The following is a 19,937-nucleotide window of genomic DNA, read 5'->3' as shown; positions in this document are numbered from 1 at the left end:
GACCTTGGGGTATGCTAATGTGTCTCCTTCTTACTCACTAAAACCTCGAAATTTACGGGTGAAATCGCCTTGGGAGTTTTCTAGGCTTAATTGGAAATTTAATAGTGTGTCCGAGGACCATAGTCGCTTAATAGCGGCCCAAGGTGGTGTTTCCGTTTTCTATTTCCTAGTTTTCCCATTTTCTACTTTCAGTATTCCATTTCGACCCTGTAGCTATGGCAACGGTGGCGAGCCCTTGCGATCGCTTGACATATTCTGGCCTTTTGTTGGCCAGAGGTGAATGCCATATATGTTTTACATGGTTTAGGAAATAGCGTTCCCGGCGAGGAGAAAGTGTTTGGCGCAGGAAGGGACATTTTGTGGGAGATTTGGTTGAGAATATGAGGCAAAGATTTGCCATCACAGGCTGCCGTCTTTGTGGTTATATAACAATAAAGATTCAACACGGCTCAAATGTTTAACCATTGATTTTTATCCATTGTCGTAAATTATAACATGGCGCTGGGACCCATTTCTATTGCTATCTTTTCTTTCTTCTGTTCGTCCCTCTTTATTTGTTCATCTTCAGTCGTCCCACTTAAAGTTAATATAAGTATGCCTCTTCCCCTCATTATGTGTACCCCCCCCCCTCGCTGTGTGTCCCTTCCCCTCATATTCCCTCTTCGCCCCTCTTAAACTGCCTCCCAACCTTGGCAACACAGAAGTGACACAGATGCCTGTTGCGTCTCCAGGTCCCTGTTGCGTCTCCAGGTCCCTGTTGCGTCTCCAGGTCCCTGTTGCGTCTCCAGGTCCCTGTTGGGTACCCAGGTCCCTGTTGGGTCTCCAGGTCCCTGTTGCGTCTCCAGGTCCCTGTTGCGTCTCCAGGTCCCTGTTGCGTCTCCAGGTCCCTGTTGCGTCTCCAGGTCCCTGTTGGGTACCCAGGTCCCTGTTGGGTCTCCAGGTCCCTGTTGGGTCTCCAGGTCCCTGTTGGGTCTCCAGGTCCCTGTTGGGTCTCCAGGTCCCTGTTGGGTCTCCAGGTCCCTGTTGGGTCTCCAGGTCCCTGTTGGGTCTCCAGGTCCCTGTTGGGTCTCCAGGTCCCTGTTGGGTCTCAAGGTCCCTGTTGGGTCTCAAGGTCCCTGTTGGGTCTCAAGGTCCCTGTTGGGTCTCCAGGTCCCTGTTGGGTCTCCAGGTCCCTGTTGGGTCTCCAGGTCCCTGTTGGGTCTCCAGGTCCCTGTTGGGTCTCCAGGTCCCTGTTGGGTCTCCAGGTCCCTGTAGCATTTCAAGATAGTTGTTGGGACGTAGGATGTTTTTAGTATCTTATAGTCCCTGTCTGGTCCCAAGGGCCCGTGTTGTGACTCAAGGTCCTGGTTGGGGTCTTAAGTTATGACATAGAGTCCCTTTATCATCTTATGGTCGCTGCTGGGTCTTAGGGTTCCTGTTATGTACATACCTGTGGTAACGTTGAATTTGTTGTCATCTCTTATTACACTGTTTAATGGTTCATTCTCCCACAGCGGTGCCATCGCTACAAGCAGGAGCTCACGGGCTTGCTCAAACAGGAGCTCACGGGCTTGCTCAAGCAGGAGCTCACGGGCTTGCTCAAGCAGGAGCTCACGGGCTTGCTCAAGCAGGAGCTCACGGGCTTGCTCAAGCAGGAGCTCACGGGCTTGCTCAAGCAGGAGCTCACGGGCTTGCTCAAGCAGGAGCTCACGGGCAGAGTTCTTCCAGGTAGTAAACAGATTGGTGACGCCACTTTGTGTTATTCCTGCTCATCCTATAATCAGTTCAGAACTGAGCTTATACTTAACAGTATCGTGGTACTGATGACAATAATTGTAAGCCTGGTTGTTAGTTCACTAACCATGGTGGCAGTACTGGGAAGACATGTTTAGTCGTGGCGTCGATGTCTTGGCAGTTTTCTGTGCCCCGTGAATGTTGCTTCCTATTGTATGCTCGCAAGCCTTTTTTATGTCGCTTGAGAAGTATATACGTAAGACTGGTGCAGAATAGTCTGTGACGGAGTGGACATGACGGGGTGGACATGACGGGGTGGACATGACGGGGTGGACATGACGGGGTGGACATGACGGGGTGGACATGACGGGGTGGACATGACGGGGTGGACATGACGGAGTGGACATGACGGGGTGGACATGACGGGGTGGACATGACGGGGTGGACATGACGGGGTGGACATGACGGGGTGGACATGACGGGGTGGACATGACGGGGTGGACATGACGGGGTGGACATGACGGGGTGGACATAACGGGGTGGACATATGCATCTCAAGTGTATATGTCCACCCTTGAAATGGTCACGGACTTCCAGAAATGGGAATCCGTGACCATTCCAGGACTTGGCTTTCAGGGCTTTTTAAATGGCTTTTGCATGTCTGTATGAATTAATCGAGCTCCTCTTTCCTTCACTCTCCGGAACTGACAATAAACCAAAGATAATGTTAGTGGTCAATCATTCGAGAGTTTTACAATTATTTTGCAGGTTTTTTCTCTCCTTCTTGTAATGCTAATATAATTTTGTCTTTGTTGTTGAATGTCATCGAGTTTATTTCCTGCCAATAAGTTGAATAAACTGCTTTATCATTCCAGAGGTTGAGGCCTTGTATCAGAACATTTGCATATCCCACGTCTTGTACTCCTGCCGGAAATTAGATAATGACAATTAGTTTCTCAGGAAGGTAAAATAATGTGAGGCTTAGCACTTCTCCATAACGGATTCCAAGCTCTATATTTATCGTACTGGAAATTAATCTGTCAAAGCGGACCTTGACTTTCCTTGCTGTGAGATAGTCTTGAGTCCCCTGCAGGAGTCTCCCCTTGACACCCATGCTTGCAAGTTCATTTAGGATCGTAATGAATTGTGCCTTATCGAAGGCTCCTTTGATGTTACCAAAACAGAGTATTTAGCTGTGTCATTAGCTAAATAATTAGCTATACCATTGGTTGCGCTCCACCCTTAACAAATCCGCTGAACCCTTACCCAAGTTTCCATATTTTATATGACAGGCGGTTTAGGATGGTCCTTTCAAGCATCTTGCATGTGCATGATACGAGGCTGACAAGTGACATCAGGGTCTTGGGGGTTCAGGATGGGGACAATTACTGCGTGTTTCCGTCGTGTGGGCAACACTCAACCTTAATATGACTGAGAAAAGAGTTTTTTTTTATGAGAAGAGAAGAGGTGGAGTTGAGGACTTTCCGAAACATCACTTGGTGCAGTCAGGATGTCAGTGGTGACCACATCTTCACTGTAAGTGGTACTTTTGTCGTGTCTCATGACCCCTCTTACCTCTTAGGTTGTCCATTTTCGTCATCACTAGTTTGTGCTCTCACTATCCTGAGTTTCCTGTCACTATACCTCAGGAGGTATTGCCTACTTATTTCTACAGAGTGGAGAATGATTCTGCCTCCCTCCACTAATTTTTCTCTCTCTCATTACTCTTCTCATCCCTGACTACTTGGCAGTTTTAAACCACTCGGTATCTGACGTTGGCATGATACTCATCGCTCATATTCTGAACATCTTTACTGATCATCTTTATGTAATAAATTTCATACATTTGCTGTTTTTCTTTCCATGGTTACGTCTTCCACTTGTGGGACGCGGAACTCTGAGACGACGCTCGGTTTGATTATTGCTGTCATTAATACATATGACTATGTCTTGAGGGACTTGGAATCCGGTGACAATCATGTTTTTATAGATTAAGGCTTCATATTAACACCAAGATGGTCTTTGTTTCATTTATGTTTCTCTTTTACTTATATGAGTGATGGTAGAGGGTGTCCAGCGGTCCCTAGAGAGGCTGAAGGTAACCAGGAAGTGAAGGGACTCACTCAACAGGCAGTAAAGTGGATCTCGGTATATGTAAACAATATATAATTTATCGAATTTAAGATCACTTTTAATCAGTCGTCGGAACGAAACAAGAATGTACATTAAACATATAGAAGATAACGTATGGTTATTGAATGCTTGTCTGTAGGCGAGCCAACTGTTTATCTTATTTTAGAGGGAGTATAAGTAGGAAGGAGGGTGGGCCCCGGGCCAGGGTGGGCCCCGGGCCAGGGTGGGCCGGGGCCCTGATGTGGTTGCCCGCCCTCCACTGTCCACTTCCCAAGACATCTACAACTTATAAAATTAATGATTTCTCAAAATATGCAAATGAATACCGTGGCTCTTGTTGAATTTCGCGGGGGAAACTATTTTAAGACAGTTTGTGAAGACATAAGAGTTGTTTATTGAGGAAATAATACATAATCACGTACAAGGTCTATAGCTGTAAGTGGTGGTTGAGGAGAAGAGGCCCTAGTGGGTGAAGCGCCGCCAAACGCCAACTCCATACACTACCAAATTTGTCGGTGTGTGTTGCTGTTGTTGAAATCCAAGCTGGGAGTCGAGGGAAGTCATTAGGAAGGTGGGAATCGATCCCGACTCGCTCGCCGCCGACCACCTACAATCCCACTCACGTAAACATGCATATCTAAACGTCTCTGTGATTGATGGCTCTTCATAACAGGAATAATTTGTTCGTAGACTGATGCCATTTCAAATAGTTTATTTTTGGGAGCGGTGCGGCAAGGGAGGGGGGCGGGGCTGGGCGGGGAGCGGTGAGGCAGGGCGCTGGACGGGGAGCGGTTCCTTGACTGTTTACCTTCTGGCGAGGCGGCGTGAGTGATGGTGGGGCGGCAGTTTGGTGTCGACCGCCAGACTTAAACAGCGTCTCTCATCTTAAACAGCCGCCTGTGCTTACGACCACCATCGCTTACAGGGCGTGGGTGATAATGGAGGACCGGTTCATTGGTATACACTTGCGGGTGCGCCTGTGACAGGCCTCACCTCAATATCCTGTCAGCGTATGTGTCTGTAGAGAGACACAAGTCATCATGCATGTGTATGTTCGTGACACATACAACAGAGACCAGCCACACCCACGAGTGTAGACGTCTTCACGGCGAGGTAGTGAAGACGGACCCGATAGCAGTGCCCCGAGGATAGGTAACAGTGCCCCGGGCAGCGGTAACAGTGCCCCGGGCAGAGGTAACAGTGCCCCGGGCAGCGGTAACAGTGCCCCGGGCAGCGGTAACAGTGCCCCGGGCAGCGGTAACAGTGCCCCGGGCAGAGGTAACAGTGCCCCGGGCAGCGGTAACAGTGCCCCTGGTAGCAGTAACTGTGCCCCTGGGAGAGGTAACAGTGCCCCGGGCAGAGGTAACAGTGCCCCGGGCAGCGGTAACAGTGCCCCGGGCAGCGGTAACAGTGCCCCGGGCAGCGGTAACAGTGCCCCGGGCAGCGGTAACAGTGCCCCGGGCAGAGGTAACAGTGCCCCGGGCAGAGGTAACAGTGCCCCGGGCAGAGGTAACAGTGCCCCGGGCAGAGGTAACAGTGTCCCGGGCAGAGGTAACAGTGCCCCGGGCAGAGGTAACACCACCACCACCATCAGTAACATCACCACCATCAGTAACATCACCACAACCATCAGTAACATCACCACAACCATCAGTAACATCACCACAACCATCAGTAACATCACCACCACCATCAGTAACATCACCACCATCAGTTACATCACCACCACCATCAGTAACATCACCACCACCATAATGTCAACACTGTGGAGAAATGCCCGACAGACCGCTGGAACATTATCTAACACAGTGCACAGTTACAAACCCATTAAGATTTCAAATTAGATTCAACAGAGCAGAAGAAGTTGTTAAACACACGGGACAAAATCTTACTGAAGCGACCATACGAGTCATAAATACTCATACTCCGCCCAAATAAAACAGAAACAAGCAACACTCAGTGGACCAGCCCGAGGCTTAAGGCCCGCGCAGGAATATTCCTGCAAAGAAAACAAAAAACCATGCTAGTCTTGGTTGGTGCCTGTAGCCTAATACCTTCATAATACTCATTTATAATCAGCGGACGCCTGTTCTAAAGCCTATGATAATGAACCCAATTAATTAAAAAAACAACGATACATACAATATAAAATATTAAGAAAATATAACCTCTTGTTATCGCATCTCAATTTACGGGAGAAAATATGAAGCCAACATGTCGAACCCGACACGCCGGACATGTAATTTTTCAACGCCAGTTTACCTTCTCTTGCCAGCATGTGTCGGCTGTCACTGCAACAACGTTTGCTTTTTTTGTTGCAAGGTTCGAGTGGTTCTGGTGCGATGTGACTATACGGTCATTGGTGATGTATATTTTACACCCAATAAGCGGATCCCATACATTTCACAGACGTTATAATGGTTGTAATTATATAATGTAACTCTGTATGCTTAGTGCGAGCGCATCAGAGCTTGTCACCCACATTAAGTAATTACTCTTTGTTTAATTAGTTATTATGGATCCCATGCCCACTCTGTGGGGTTGGGTAAAGGTAATTATGAGGAGGTGTTGAGTATGACTGAGAAAATATTGTGATTGATGGGATCGAAATCATACAGTTCAATATGACTGTACAGTACATAAAGAGATATGATGAAAGGAGCTGGAATATGAGAACATAAAGGAATGGTGCCCAACCACTTTGACCATCGGGAATGGAATGCCGGCCTTACAAGAAGCCCGCCTTGAGCCCCAAATCCTTATGCAACACCTCACATCACTCCCTCAAGCCCTCATGCAACACCACATCACTCCCCCAAGCTCTCATGCAACACCTCACATCACTCCCCCAAGCTCTCATGCAACACCTCACATCACTCCCCCAAGCCCTCATGCAACACCACATCACTCCCCCAAGCTCTCATGCAACACCTCACATCACTCCCCCAAGCTCTCATGCAACACCTCACATCACTCCCCCAAGCCCTCATGCAACACCACATCACTCCCCCAAGCTCTCATGCAACACCTCACATCACTCCCCCAAGCTCTCATGCAACACCTCACATCACTCCCCCAAGCTCTCATGCAACACCTCACATCACTCCCCCAAGCTCTCATGCAACACCTCACATCACTCCCCCAAGCCCTCATGCAACACCACATCACTCCCCCAAGCTCTCATGCAACACCTCACATCACTCCCCCAAGCTCTCATGCAACACCTCACATCACTCCCCCAAGCCCTCATGCAACACCACATCACTCCCCCAAACTCTCATGCAACACCTCACATCACTCCCCCAAGCTCTCATGCAACACCTCACATCACTCCCCCAAGCCCTCATGCAACACCACATCACTCCCCCAAGCCCTCATGCAACACCTCACATCACTCCCCCAAGCTCTCATGCAACACCTCACATCACTCCCCCAAGCCCTCATGCAACACCTCACATCACTCCCCCAAGCTCTCATGCAACACCTCACATCACTCCCCCAAGCTCTCATGCAACACCACACATCACTCCCCCCCCCAAGCTCTTGCCCGAAACTCTATGCGCATTAATGGCTTTAGGTATTGTATGAACTAGCTCTATCTATAAATACAACAGTATGTTTGTAACTCATCTTCTATGTATGTACTTTTCCTGAATAAAAATTTGAATTTGAATTCATGCAACAAACACCACACATTACTTCCTTCTCTCATATATTCCTCCTCGTGCCACTTCGCTGTACTAAACAGATCAATATTGGAAATTATCTTATTTGTTACATCTAATTACATATAAAATCTGGTGGGGTTTATAGGCTGGTAATTATAATGTATAGCAACCAGACCTGTCGAAAGTCACAGTGTCGACCTGAGAACTAGGCTCCCGCTTCTTAGGTAAATATACTCTATTACACCCATGTTTATATTGCAAAGGTTGATGACAAAAATGTATTCCTGGTATACCATCAGCTGCTGTAATCAACACATTGTGGTCTTGCAACATCTGCCCGAAACGCTTTGCGTAATAGTGGCTTTAGGCATTGCATGTACTAGCTCTATCTATAAAGCCATAAACTTTTGTATTTCACCTTGTATGTATGTACTTTACCTGAATAAATATTTGTATTTTGTTTGTATGTCTATCATTCACTACCCTCTTGGTATTCGAGCGGACACCCACATATACTTGACCCACTCGTCGACAACACCAGTCACCAACATCAACCCCCCCCCCCCCTCTGGCTTGACAGAAATCATTGGTGTAAGTTCCTCACCCACTCATTACCTGGGCTTGTAATTGTCAGTCACATCAACTCTTTGGATTCTACACTTATCACTTACTTGATCACGTTTTGTGTGTTATAACGAAACTGAAGCCATATTAATTGATTATTTATCTTTCTTTTCAGGGGTGCCAACTTTTCAGTGTTGAAAGTCAGAGAGAACTCCGACAATCTCAGCCTGGGATCTGAAGCTTCAGGGCAATAATAATTGGTTTAATTAAATAAATGCTGTAGTTTTATTTTTTGTACACCTAACTGAATGTTTTAGGCGATCTATAAAACAGATTTTGTTTTTACGTTTGTTGAAAACAACCTTTTTAGAGAGGCTACAAGTTGATCCGTATTATATATAATGTGTTATTCGGGCTCACTTTTTTTCAATGATTTTATTTCTGAACATCTTGGTTACATAATCGCAAAAATTTTTTTTTTTATAACATCTCGACGTTTGAGGGCGGTTTGGCGCTATTTTGTAAGCATGTTTTTTCATTCGGATATGACCCTCTAGTGAAGTCAAACTTTCTTCACTCAATAAAGGAAAAACTTTATCTATCCTACAATCTCCGACCCTTTATCTCCTCCAACGACAATACTCCCCATCAACAACATTCCCCCTTTATAAATAACAACGCCCTGACCCCCCCACCCATAGCCAACAACAGTAGTCAAAGCCACAGGACATAATTACGGACAATGATGACGTCACGCTGTCAGCGCCTGCCTCCCGGGGAGACGAGAGCGGCGGGGTGCTCAAGGCGGCTGCCAATTTGAGGAACAATCGGGCTCATTGGACAATGTAACGCGTGTATTTTATTACTTTGTGTTGCGTTTGCGTGCGGCGACGTGTAGCGAGGTCATATCAGTGCTTGAAACGGGGAAAGATGACGTTTTTATCGTCTGTGGCTCCCATGACAATGGCTGAGGCGCGGGGGCATCAATGGGTCACACCTGGCCCGTCCATCAAGATACAAAGAGGGAAGATACAAAGGTAAGACTCATTGCATGCTGTTATAGTCACTTGTATGTATGTATGCATATGTATTACCTACCTCACGGCACGAAGGAGACATAATAGATGTGTGGTTTAGGCTCTTGCATGCATTGGATTTTCTGCATAACTCCAGCAGGCGGCCGCAATGTGCGGCCTGAATGTCCTGTCATGCAGGTTAATTTGTATTCAGGCGGCCAAGCCAACTATTTTATAGGCCTTCAAATGTGTTTATTATTTTATTAAAGAGTACGTCTTTATCCGTAATTAATTTTTTAGTGTTTGGTAGAGGTTTTAATTCAAGTATTTTGTACGAATCTAGTGTGAGGAAGGTGTGCTGTCGAGATTTTAATAATTTTTAAATAATTCAGTATGGCTTACCTAACTATTATGCGTGATTTTATAGTACCATCAATTATATATTGCTATAAAGTTTTATATTATATTTATGTATTGTATTATAATTATGACTAAAATGAAACGTCGTGATTGCTTTTTTAGTGCTGGAACTAATCCATACGAATGTTTCTAATTCCCGCGCTAGATTTCTAGAAAGGTTTGTATTGATGGATATCTAGTAAGGGGGGGGGTATCAAAAGTTTATGCCAGTAACATAAATTTTTATGTTTCCCTGGGCACAGTGTGCTTAGTCTGCCCACCATAAAAAGGAAAGGCTGTATTCATATGTACTTAAGCTTCTGCCTCACGCGTGGGGTCCACGGTTCGAGTCTCCTAGAGCCCAGGTGAATGGAAAGACCAGACAACAAACAAATTTTCATCAGAAAAATGAAGAAACTGACAATGTTTCGGTCCCTCCTGGACTATCATCAAGTCTAGATAATGGTCCAGGACGGACCATCGTGTCTTCATTTTCTGATGTGTGGTTTGATCATCATATTTTCAGCCACGTTCTTGTAATTTATCGTTTTCAGCATAAATACGACTTACTCAATTCGGTACCTATATCTATCTGTTAGTATATTTTAGTAGCCTAGGCTTAGGGCAAGTAGGTAGGTTAGGTTCTTGGTAAAGTTGTGTGTATAGGAATAGTTTCAGTAATAGATCAGTAAAGTTCAGTAGGCTTACACTAAGGGTGGTTGGTGACCAACCACCTCCAAGTCTGACAAAAATACAATGAAATGTTCACGGACAATCAATATGTGATTCACACTTATTGAGCCCAATCAGTTCCATTTATCACATGTTATATTATTACGGTTTATGGATTTGTGTATCGTTAGGCTTAGATTAGGTTTAGTAGGTTGCTATCGTTGCCAGTTATTTTAACCCATCCTCAAATAATGTGGGTCAGAACTGTGATCATTGCCTGTAACCACAATTATCTTTTTTTCGCACGTTGCAAGAATTATATATATTTTCTCAAAATATAAGTTTAGGGTCATTTACAATTATTGATATTCAGATTAACAAATCTAAATATTTTTAGTCACCTGTAAAAGTATCTAAATCTAGCGGATATTACAAACCTTCTGAAACTGATTTTTACAAACTCTTTGCTAGCGAAACATAACACTAACTAAATCTTAGCATGTTATTAAATTCTTCCTTGTCCAAGCATGGTACAGAATAAACGTTTAAGTGTAGCACAGATTAATTTTTAACATGTCTTCCTCAGACTAAATCTCGCAAGCCTAGCACACATTTAACACTCATGACATAAATATAAGCTAACTCTGCCATAAGTTAAACCAATTAAATTCTCCCAGCTTTTTCGAGACTGGTCTCTCCTTCATTTCCTGCTAACTCCATTTCTACTTATACTAAAATATAATTAAGCGAAGTAATATTTAATGTCTTTAGTGAAAATATTAATGTAAACCATCAAAATATGAATGTAGACCTTGTTCATATGTTCCCTTGTAAAAAAAAATAATAAATGGTTTTTGTATTTTTTGAGGACACACTCTTAAGCGGCCAATAGTTTGCATTAGATAGTTTTTTGAAAGTTGTTCAATGTGAACCAATTTTTGTGGCTAGTTGTATATGAAAAGGGTTTCATCTGGTCCAAGTCTCAGCATCGTAGCATAAATAGGAAGGGAGAAAAAAAATATTGAATTAGGTGTCAAAAAATTTCCAAAATGGTCAAAAACGATTATCAAACACAAGTGTCAACTGAAATCATGTCTATGACTCTCAGCTATCACAATAGCATATATATATTAAACAAAAGAATTTAATTAGCTTTATTACAAAAAAAATAAGTTAAAAAAATTTAGATTTTTGTTTTTTCTTTTTTCAATTTTATTTTCTCATTTGTTTATCGGATGATTTGCATGAAACTTGTTCCCTTGTAAAAAAAAAAATAATAAATTATAATTAAATTATCTTAAGTTTTTTAAACGTTCATATAACTCTTTCATTTTTTATTCAATTTATATGAAACATATTTAAAAAAAACAGTCTCCGTGGTGTAGTGGTAAGACACTCGCCTGGCGTTCCGCGAGCGCTTTGTCATGGGTTCGTATCCTGGCCGGGGAGGATTAATGGGCGCAATTCCTTAACTGTAGCCTCTGTTTAACGCAACAGTAAAATGTGTACTTGGATGAAAAAACAATTCTTCGCGGCAGGGGATCGTATTCCAGGGACCTGCCCGAAACGCTACGCGTACTAGTGGCTGTACAAGAATGTAACAACTCTTGTATATATCTCAAAAAAACAACAACAAAAAAAACAACGGTTTTTGCATTTTTTGGGGACACTCTTAAGACGCCAATAGTTTGCATTAGATAGTTTTTTGAAAGTTGTTCAATGTGAACCAATTTTTTTTGGCTAGTTGTATATGAAAAGGGTTTCATCTGGTCCAAGTCTCAGCATCGTAGCACAAATAGGAAGGGAGAAAAAATATTGAATTAGGTGTCAAAAAATTTCCAAAATGGTCAAAAACGATTATCAAACACAAGTGTCAACTGAAATCATGTCTATGACTCTCAGCTATCACAATAGCATATATTAAAAAAAAATAATTAGCTTTATTACAACAAAATTAAGTTAAAAAAAATTAGATTTTTGTTTTTTCTTGTTTCAATTTTATTTTCTCATTTGTTTATCGGACGATTTGCATGAAACTTATACACCTGACTGCACGTAAGCCTATTTGTAAGGGTGCCAAGGGGCCCAGGACATTGGTCGATGTCAACCTCAGCCACAGATGGCAACACCTTAGACTTTATTTTTTACTTTTTTTTTTATTTCAAGTAACTTAAACGTTCATATAACTCTTTCATTTTTTATTCAATTTATATGAAACTTACACCTTATATGTAGAGTGTATGTCTCTAAAATCTGTAGTCAGCGTTTTGTCCTAAGTTCATGTATTGATTTTATAATAGCAATAAACATGTTGCATTTGCATATTTTTTTGGGGGAAACTCTGACTATTTGTATTAGGAAAACTAAAGATGTTTTGGAAACTCCTCAAGTTACGAACCTTTATTATATGATAATGTGCCAGAAAAGTGTCATACAATGATTATATCTGAAAGGTGTGTTTTTTTATTCACACTTGAAAATGTGTAAAATTCGTCGAAAAAAAATCTCCCTTTCTATTTACGCGGCAGTACTGAAACTTGGAACAATTGTAGCCCTTTTATATACAACTATTTAAAAAATATTGGTTGACATTGAACAATTTTTAATAAACTAATCTAATGACTCCTTAACTGTTCCACCAACTTCCACAACTAATGTCATTACAATTCCTGTTCCTATCCTACACCACCATTCCAATATCTCTACCATAATCCCCCTTCCGCATCATGATACCACCACCTTCATCACAACCCCCCTCCCATTCTTCCTACGCCATCATACCACCACCTACCTCCACAAACCCTCCTTTCCTTGCCATCATATCACCACCTCCATCACAACCCCCTTCCCCCGCCATCAACCACCATATCCATCACAAACCTCCCCCCTTCCCTCGCTGTTATTCCTCCACCTCCATTACAACTTCCCTCCTTCCCTCGCCATCATATCACCATCTCCACAACCCCCCTTCCCTCGCCATCATATCACCATCTCTACAACCCCCCTTCCCCACCATCATACCACAGCCACAACCCACCTTTTCCAAGAACTATATTTTCTCAAATTATAAGTTTTGTATCATTTACAATTATTGATATCCAGATTGACAATTTTTTTTATCTTTATGACAAATTAAATATTTTTAGTCTCCTGTAAAAGTATCTAAATCTAGCGGAGATTACAAATCTTCTGAAACGGATTTATACAAACTCTTGCTAGCGAAACATAACACTGACTAAATCTTAGCATGTTATTAAATTCTTCCTTCTCCAAGCATGGAACAGAATAAACGTTTAAGTGTAGCACAGATTAATTGTTACCATGTCTTCCTCAGATTAAACCTTGCAAGCCTAGCACATATTAAACACTCATGACAAATATAAGCTAACTCTACCATAAGTTAGACCAATTAATTTCTCCCAGTATTTCGAGACTGGTCTCCTTCATTTCTTTCTAACTCCCTTTCTACTTATATTAAAATATAATTAAGCTAAGTAATATTTAATATCTTAGCGAGAATATCAATTATGCAAACCATCAAAATATGAATGTAGAACATGTTCATATGTTCCTTTGTAAAAAAAAATAATGATAAATAATCTTTACATTTTTTGGTACACTCTTAAACTGTTCCATCAATTTCCACGACTAATGCCATCACAATTCCCGTCCCTATCCTACACCACAATCCCCCTTCCGCATCATGATACCACCACCTTCAGCACAACCCCCCCACTCTTCCTTCGCCATCATATCACCACCACAAGCCCCCCTCCCCCTTCTCTCGCTGTCATACCACCACCTCAATCACAACCACATTCCCCAGCCATGAACCACTATATCCATCACAACCTCCCCCGTCCCTCGGCATCATATCATCACAATTCCCCCTTCCATCAACCACCATCTCCACAACCTCCCCCTTCCCTCTCCACAACTCCTTGTTTTGACCAGGCCAGTCAAGGCGTTGTGACTAGGCCAGTCAAGGCGTTGTGACTAGGCCAGTCAAGGCGTTGTGACTAGGCCAGTCAAGGCGTTGTGACTAGGCCAGTCAAGGCGTTGTGACCAGGCCAGTCAAGGCGTTGTGACCAGGCCAGTCAAGGCATTGTGACCAGGCCAGTCAAGGCGTTGTGACCAGGCCAGTCAAGGCGTTGTGACCAGGCCAGTCAAGGCGTTGTGACCAGGCCAGTCAAGGCGTTGTGACCAGGCCAGTCAAGGCGTTGTGACCAGGCCAGTCAAGGCGTTGTGACCAGGCCAGTCAAGGCGTTGTGACCAGGCCAGTCAAGGCGTTGTGACCAGGCCAGTCAAGGCGTTGTGACCAGGCCAGTCAAGGCGTTGTGACCAGGCCAGTCAAGGCGTTGTGACCAGGCCAGTCAAGGCGTTGTGACCAGGCCAGTCAAGGCGTTGTGACCAGGCCAGTCAAGGCGTTGTGACCAGGACAGTCAAGGCGTTGTGACCAGGACAGTCAAGGCGTTGTGACCAGGCCAGTCAAGGCGTTGTGACCAGGCCAGTCAAGGCGTTGTGACCAGGCCAGTCAAGGCGTTGTGACCAGGCCAGTCAAGGCGTTGTGACCAGGCCAGTCAAGGCGTTGTGACCAGGCCAGTCAAGGCGTTGTGACCAGGCCAGTCAAGGCGTTGTGACTAGGCCTTGTCGAAGCGTTGTGGCTAGGCCAGTCGAAGCGTTGTGGCTAGGCCAGTCGAAGCGTTCTGACTAGGCCAGTCGAAGCGTTGTGGCTAGGCCAGTCGAAGCGTTGTGGCTAGGCCAGTCGAAGCGTTGTGGCTAGGCCAGTCGAAGCGTTATGGCTAGGCCAGTCGAAGCGTTATGGCTAGGCCAGTCGAAGCGTTATGGCTAGGCCAGTCGAAGCGTTATGGCTAGGCCAGTCGAAGCGTTATGGCTAGGCCAGTCGAAGCGTTATGGCTAGGCCAGTCGAAGCGTTATGGCTAGGCCAGTCAAAGCGTTATGGCTAGGCCAGTCGAAGCGTTATGGCTAGGCCAGTCAAAGCGTTATGGCTCGGCCAGTCAAAGCGTTATGGCTAGGCCAGTCAAAGCGTTATGGCTAGGCCAGTCAAAGCGTTATGGCTAGGCCAGTCAAAGCGTTATGGCTAGGCCAGTCAAAGCGTTATGGCTAGGCCAGTCAAAGCGTTATGGCTAGGCCAGTCAAAGCGTTATGGCTAGGCCAGTCAAAGCGTTATGGCTAGGCCAGTCAAAGCGTTATGGCTAGGCCAGTCAAAGCGTTATGGCTAGGCCAGTCAAAGCGTTATGGCTAGGCCAGTCAAAGCGTTATGGCTAGGCTAATCAAAGCGTTATGATTAATTCAATCAAACTTAACTTTAAAATCGTCTTTGTAATTTGCGTGCAGCGGTGTGAGTAATAAATTAGAGATGTTGTTTTGGTGACAAGTTGTATGTAAATTCAGCGTCTTAAGTATGGTCATGGTAAGTGAGTAATTATAGCATGGTGTACTCATAATTAAGAGGGTAGATTAGGCTTGTGTTTCATTTGAATATCTTCCTGTTTGCAATTCTTATTAAACCTTTCCCTCTTACCCTCATTGCCCTTATCACCATCGTCACTCATTCCACTCTAACACCAATCATTTGGTTCTGAGAACAATGAGGCAATTTTGTATTGTAGTATAGGTCTTCTCAATTCCGGAGGGGGGGGGGGGGGGTTGCGGTGATTCCTGATACCGGTGGGGGGGGGGGGGTGCGGTGATTCCTGATACCGGTGGGGGGGGGGGGGGTGCGGTGATTCCTAATTCCGGAGGGGGATGGGTACGGTGATTCCTAATTCCGGTGGGGGGGGGGGGGGGGTGCGGTGATTCCTAATTCCGGTGGGGGTGGGTGGGGGGGGGGGGGGTGCGGTGATTCCTTCCTTCGATACGTATCAGCTTATTTATTTATTTATTTATTTATTTATTTAATTTATTTATTTAGTTATATACAAGAAGGTACATTGGGGGTTAACAGAGAACATAGAAATTAAGTTGAATTTACATTCTTGTAAAGCCACTAGCACGCATATCGTTTCGGGCAAATATGAACTATATGAAATGTAATGAAACGATTTATTTAACACCTTTTATTCAAGTGGCTATGGCTTGACATTTGTTTTCCCACTGAACATTTTGAAGCATTGTTAGGTTTAAGTTACAGAAGTTTTGGAAATTTTAATTAATTTGATTGACATATGCGCTGTATTTGAACTTAATAACATTTAGCCTACTCAAAATGTATTATCCAGACGTAATTAAGGTAAAATATGTTGTACAACAAACGTTTTATGAAACTATAAGCAATTGTTTTCAGGATCCTAATGCGACCACAGAGCAATTTGAAAGGCACTTTATATTAGTCGCCCCATGAGGGTGTTCCGTTCTCTGTCATTTAAACTTGCTTAGCACGGGTCGCACTGAATGATTACCAATCTCTGCGCCAGGATTTATGCCAAAATCATACTTTACCATAGAATAATTTTGTTTCGATTGGTGGTGATAACAACACAACTTCGACAACCCTAACACGCACTAACTCCTAATTGTAACATAGTACACACAACCATCAGTGACAATGAATGTTGCTACGCTACGCTTCTATACTAAGGACAAATTCTGAAGCTGAACCCACTAAATTGTAAATGTAACACTGATATACTGAAATCACAGTAAAGCTGCCGCCCAGTTGGGTGAGTGTGCAGCAAGACTAGTAACTGTGCGACTCATCATAGATGTAAAGTGCCTTGTATAGTGACTGTTGTGAGCCTCTTGTTGAATCACTTGTGACACAAAAGATTATTAATGTGTGTATTTGTGTGGGTGATTAAATATGTATGTGTATGTATATATGTATACGTATATATATGTACATGTATGTATGAGTATGTGTACATGTATATATAACATTAATAATTTTGTAATTAGCGTCAAAAGATTGTTATTTGCTTAGCTGAACGAACTAGAGGGTTCAGTTTCTGAACCGATTATGTGCCTCTGTAATCCTTTACACCACCGCCTACGGGATGGGTATGGGGTGCATAATAAAGAATGAAATTGAATTGAACCAACATGACTGCCATAAAGACAACAATGATCCAGGGTGTTCAATGACGAGCACCCTGATGCACTAACCCGCACTCTATTACTACCATCGGCCTCGGTAGGTTAGGTTGGGTTTGCCTAAGAGATAAGTACCCAGTTGCCACAATATTCAGGAGTAGCGTTACTTCAACGTTGAATTTACGTTACTCTTAAATCTTGTGGCCACTAGTTACTTTAGGGAAAACCACTTAAAATTTGATGCTCGTCACGGCATGAGAACGAACTGCACAACAGGAAATGTCATATAATCTGATGTTACCATTAAGATGTAGTAAATTGTTAAAGGAATTTATGATAATTCAAGAAACTCTTGATTTTCTCCAAGTTAATTTGTCTCAAAAAGCAATTATCTAAGAAACCGACTCTTATGTATTTTTGTGTTTGGAGCTGTGTGATATACAAGTTTGTTACTCAGAGCGAGAAAAATATTGTGTTTAGTCGTGGGCCTTCAACCCGACTCTGTAGCAAGTATCTCATTATCAGAGGGATACTTCTTTAGTATACTCGTAGTTTACAGTGTGTGGATCCAGCCTGTTCTCTTACTGAACACACTACATTTTTTACGCTCTCGATCTTAACGTAAAACTTGTTCTGTTTAGGGAAATTAAAATCACGGCAATATGACGCCTCATGGCCCTAATGATTATCGGCTCCGGTAGATTAGATGGTTTACCTTGGTTCTGACGCTTTTCGTCAGGCAAAACTGCCCCATTTTTGTTAGTGGTATTGGAGAGAACGGGCGAGTTGCTCGCAAGTCAGAGGGAACGTCACTTGCTGCGATCTCTTTACTCTGTGGTCGATAGGTTAAAAATAATGATGCGTTAAGTGCCAGGAGAGGTTGTACCTCAGGAGCTGTGCGAAGTTTTTATTCAGTATATTTTATGTAATACTTATTACCTATTAAATTGTAAAATATGATAGCTTTCTGAAATCTTTTATATATTCTGAATATATTATAAATTGAATGTAATTTATGACAAATTAAATGCAAGCTTAATATTCGTATGCAATTCTTGAATATTAGTTCCATATGGAAATTATGATATGAGCTGATGGTGTGGTTGTTACTTGCCCGAACTATAGAGTCATGACACACGTCACCTACGTCAGATCCGTAGATAATGCCAGCACAATCGCGATACCATAAGAACAATTTAAAATGTCCGAAAGTTTGTGACCAGGCTGGCGGTAAAAATAATGAGAGAATACACCGGAAAATATAAAATATAAAATATAAAACTGAAAAGGCGAAAACAAAGAACATTGTTACAAGGTATAAGATACAAAGGGGACTCGACAAAGTGTATGGAGACAGACTTAATGACAGCAAGGGAGCATGAAGAGAAACCGAACAGAAGGATGAATTCGCGATATAAGGAAGAACATTAATGTTAACAGCGAGTGTTAAGCACACTACAGATCAGAAGTGGTGGAGACGAGCCCCCATACTCGAGATCAAATGTAAATATGATAAGACCCCATGAAGTCAAGGAGGACGATTAATGGTTAAAAGGTGGGGACCACGAGCCAGCTTTAATAACCCCACTTAGGCGAGTGAATACAACGGAAAGAATTGAAGGAAGCAAGAAAGAGTAAATTGTGCGAGTGTAATCGATTTTCGCATTTTCATTTGATGAATTTCCAAATTGCTGTTTGTAAACACTTAAAATAAATAACTTGCATCGCATCGGGAAACAGCTTAGCTTTTCACATGTTGACTTTAACAGTTAAGTAAATATTTTATAGTAACTTGGGTGACACTACGTGATTTGATAACCTAATTTGCTTTGCTTGGCAGGTGACAAAGTGTGATCAATGCAAGTTGCAGCCATTCATAACTGTGAAAGGTGTGCATATCTGGGCACGTTGCCTACCGACCCTTCACTCAGTAACTGCAATAGGGAGGCTCGTAAATCTGCTGGGTTATGGGTTGTCCAGCCGCTGCGAATCATGGCACTGTGATTTTCTCTTCGATTCTCGTCACCCCGAGCTGTAAGTTGGTGATTTTATTGCCGAGGAAATTTGCCACGTGTGTTAGTGTGGCGGTTGTGTTGGTTGTTAGAGTGCCAGGGACCTGGTAAGGGTGGGAGGGGCAGTGCTAATGGCCTAGTTGTTAGGGTGACTGGGAGTTTTTTCTACCACAGACGTGGCCATACATTTACAATGATAACCAGTATATAGATATTTTTATTCTGTCCTCCCTGGACAGGGCTAGAGATCTGTTAAGCATACAGTTCATTAATTTATTGAACAATCAACCATAGAAGGTGACTGTAGTGCTTTTAAAATGCTAATCTAACCTACATGCATACATAAATACGAAAATTTACGTCTGTCCTACATAAAATGTGATCGAGGCATGTTCTTGTATACATAATATGATTAATGTGCGTTTACCAAAGTATGATGTACTATATTGTAAATTGTAGCGATTCGCACAATGGACGGGTTATCCCGTTTTCTATTCGTGGGTCCTCGGTTAGGTTAGATTCGGGCAACTTAGTGCATCATTTTTGTGACGCTGTGGCAGCTGTAGAGGACGGGCTGCATCACCACCACACGGTATCTTCCAGTAACCTCGTTGTTAGTGTCCAGCACTTCAAACACAAGACTATAACCCCACAACCTTGGCTGTAGGCCAGAGGAGGTAACCATACACCTATCGTTCTACTTTAAT

The 19,937-nt window shown here is 43.3% G+C and overlaps 1 protein-coding gene across 1 annotated transcript in view; it reads right to left on the bottom strand.

Annotated features, from left to right (window-relative positions):
- LOC138362683 (uncharacterized) overlaps nucleotides 1-19,937 on the bottom strand; it is a 118,364-nt gene that overhangs the window by 95,708 nt on the left and 2,719 nt on the right. The gene's annotated exons all lie outside the window — the stretch shown is intronic.

Source organism: Procambarus clarkii, chromosome 9 (assembly GCF_040958095.1).
Source record: "Procambarus clarkii isolate CNS0578487 chromosome 9, FALCON_Pclarkii_2.0, whole genome shotgun sequence".
NCBI classification, from domain to species: domain Eukaryota; kingdom Metazoa; phylum Arthropoda; class Malacostraca; order Decapoda; family Cambaridae; genus Procambarus; species Procambarus clarkii.
The sequence above is the reverse complement of the archived record's forward strand: the minus strand, read 5'-3'. Positions and strand labels throughout refer to the sequence as shown.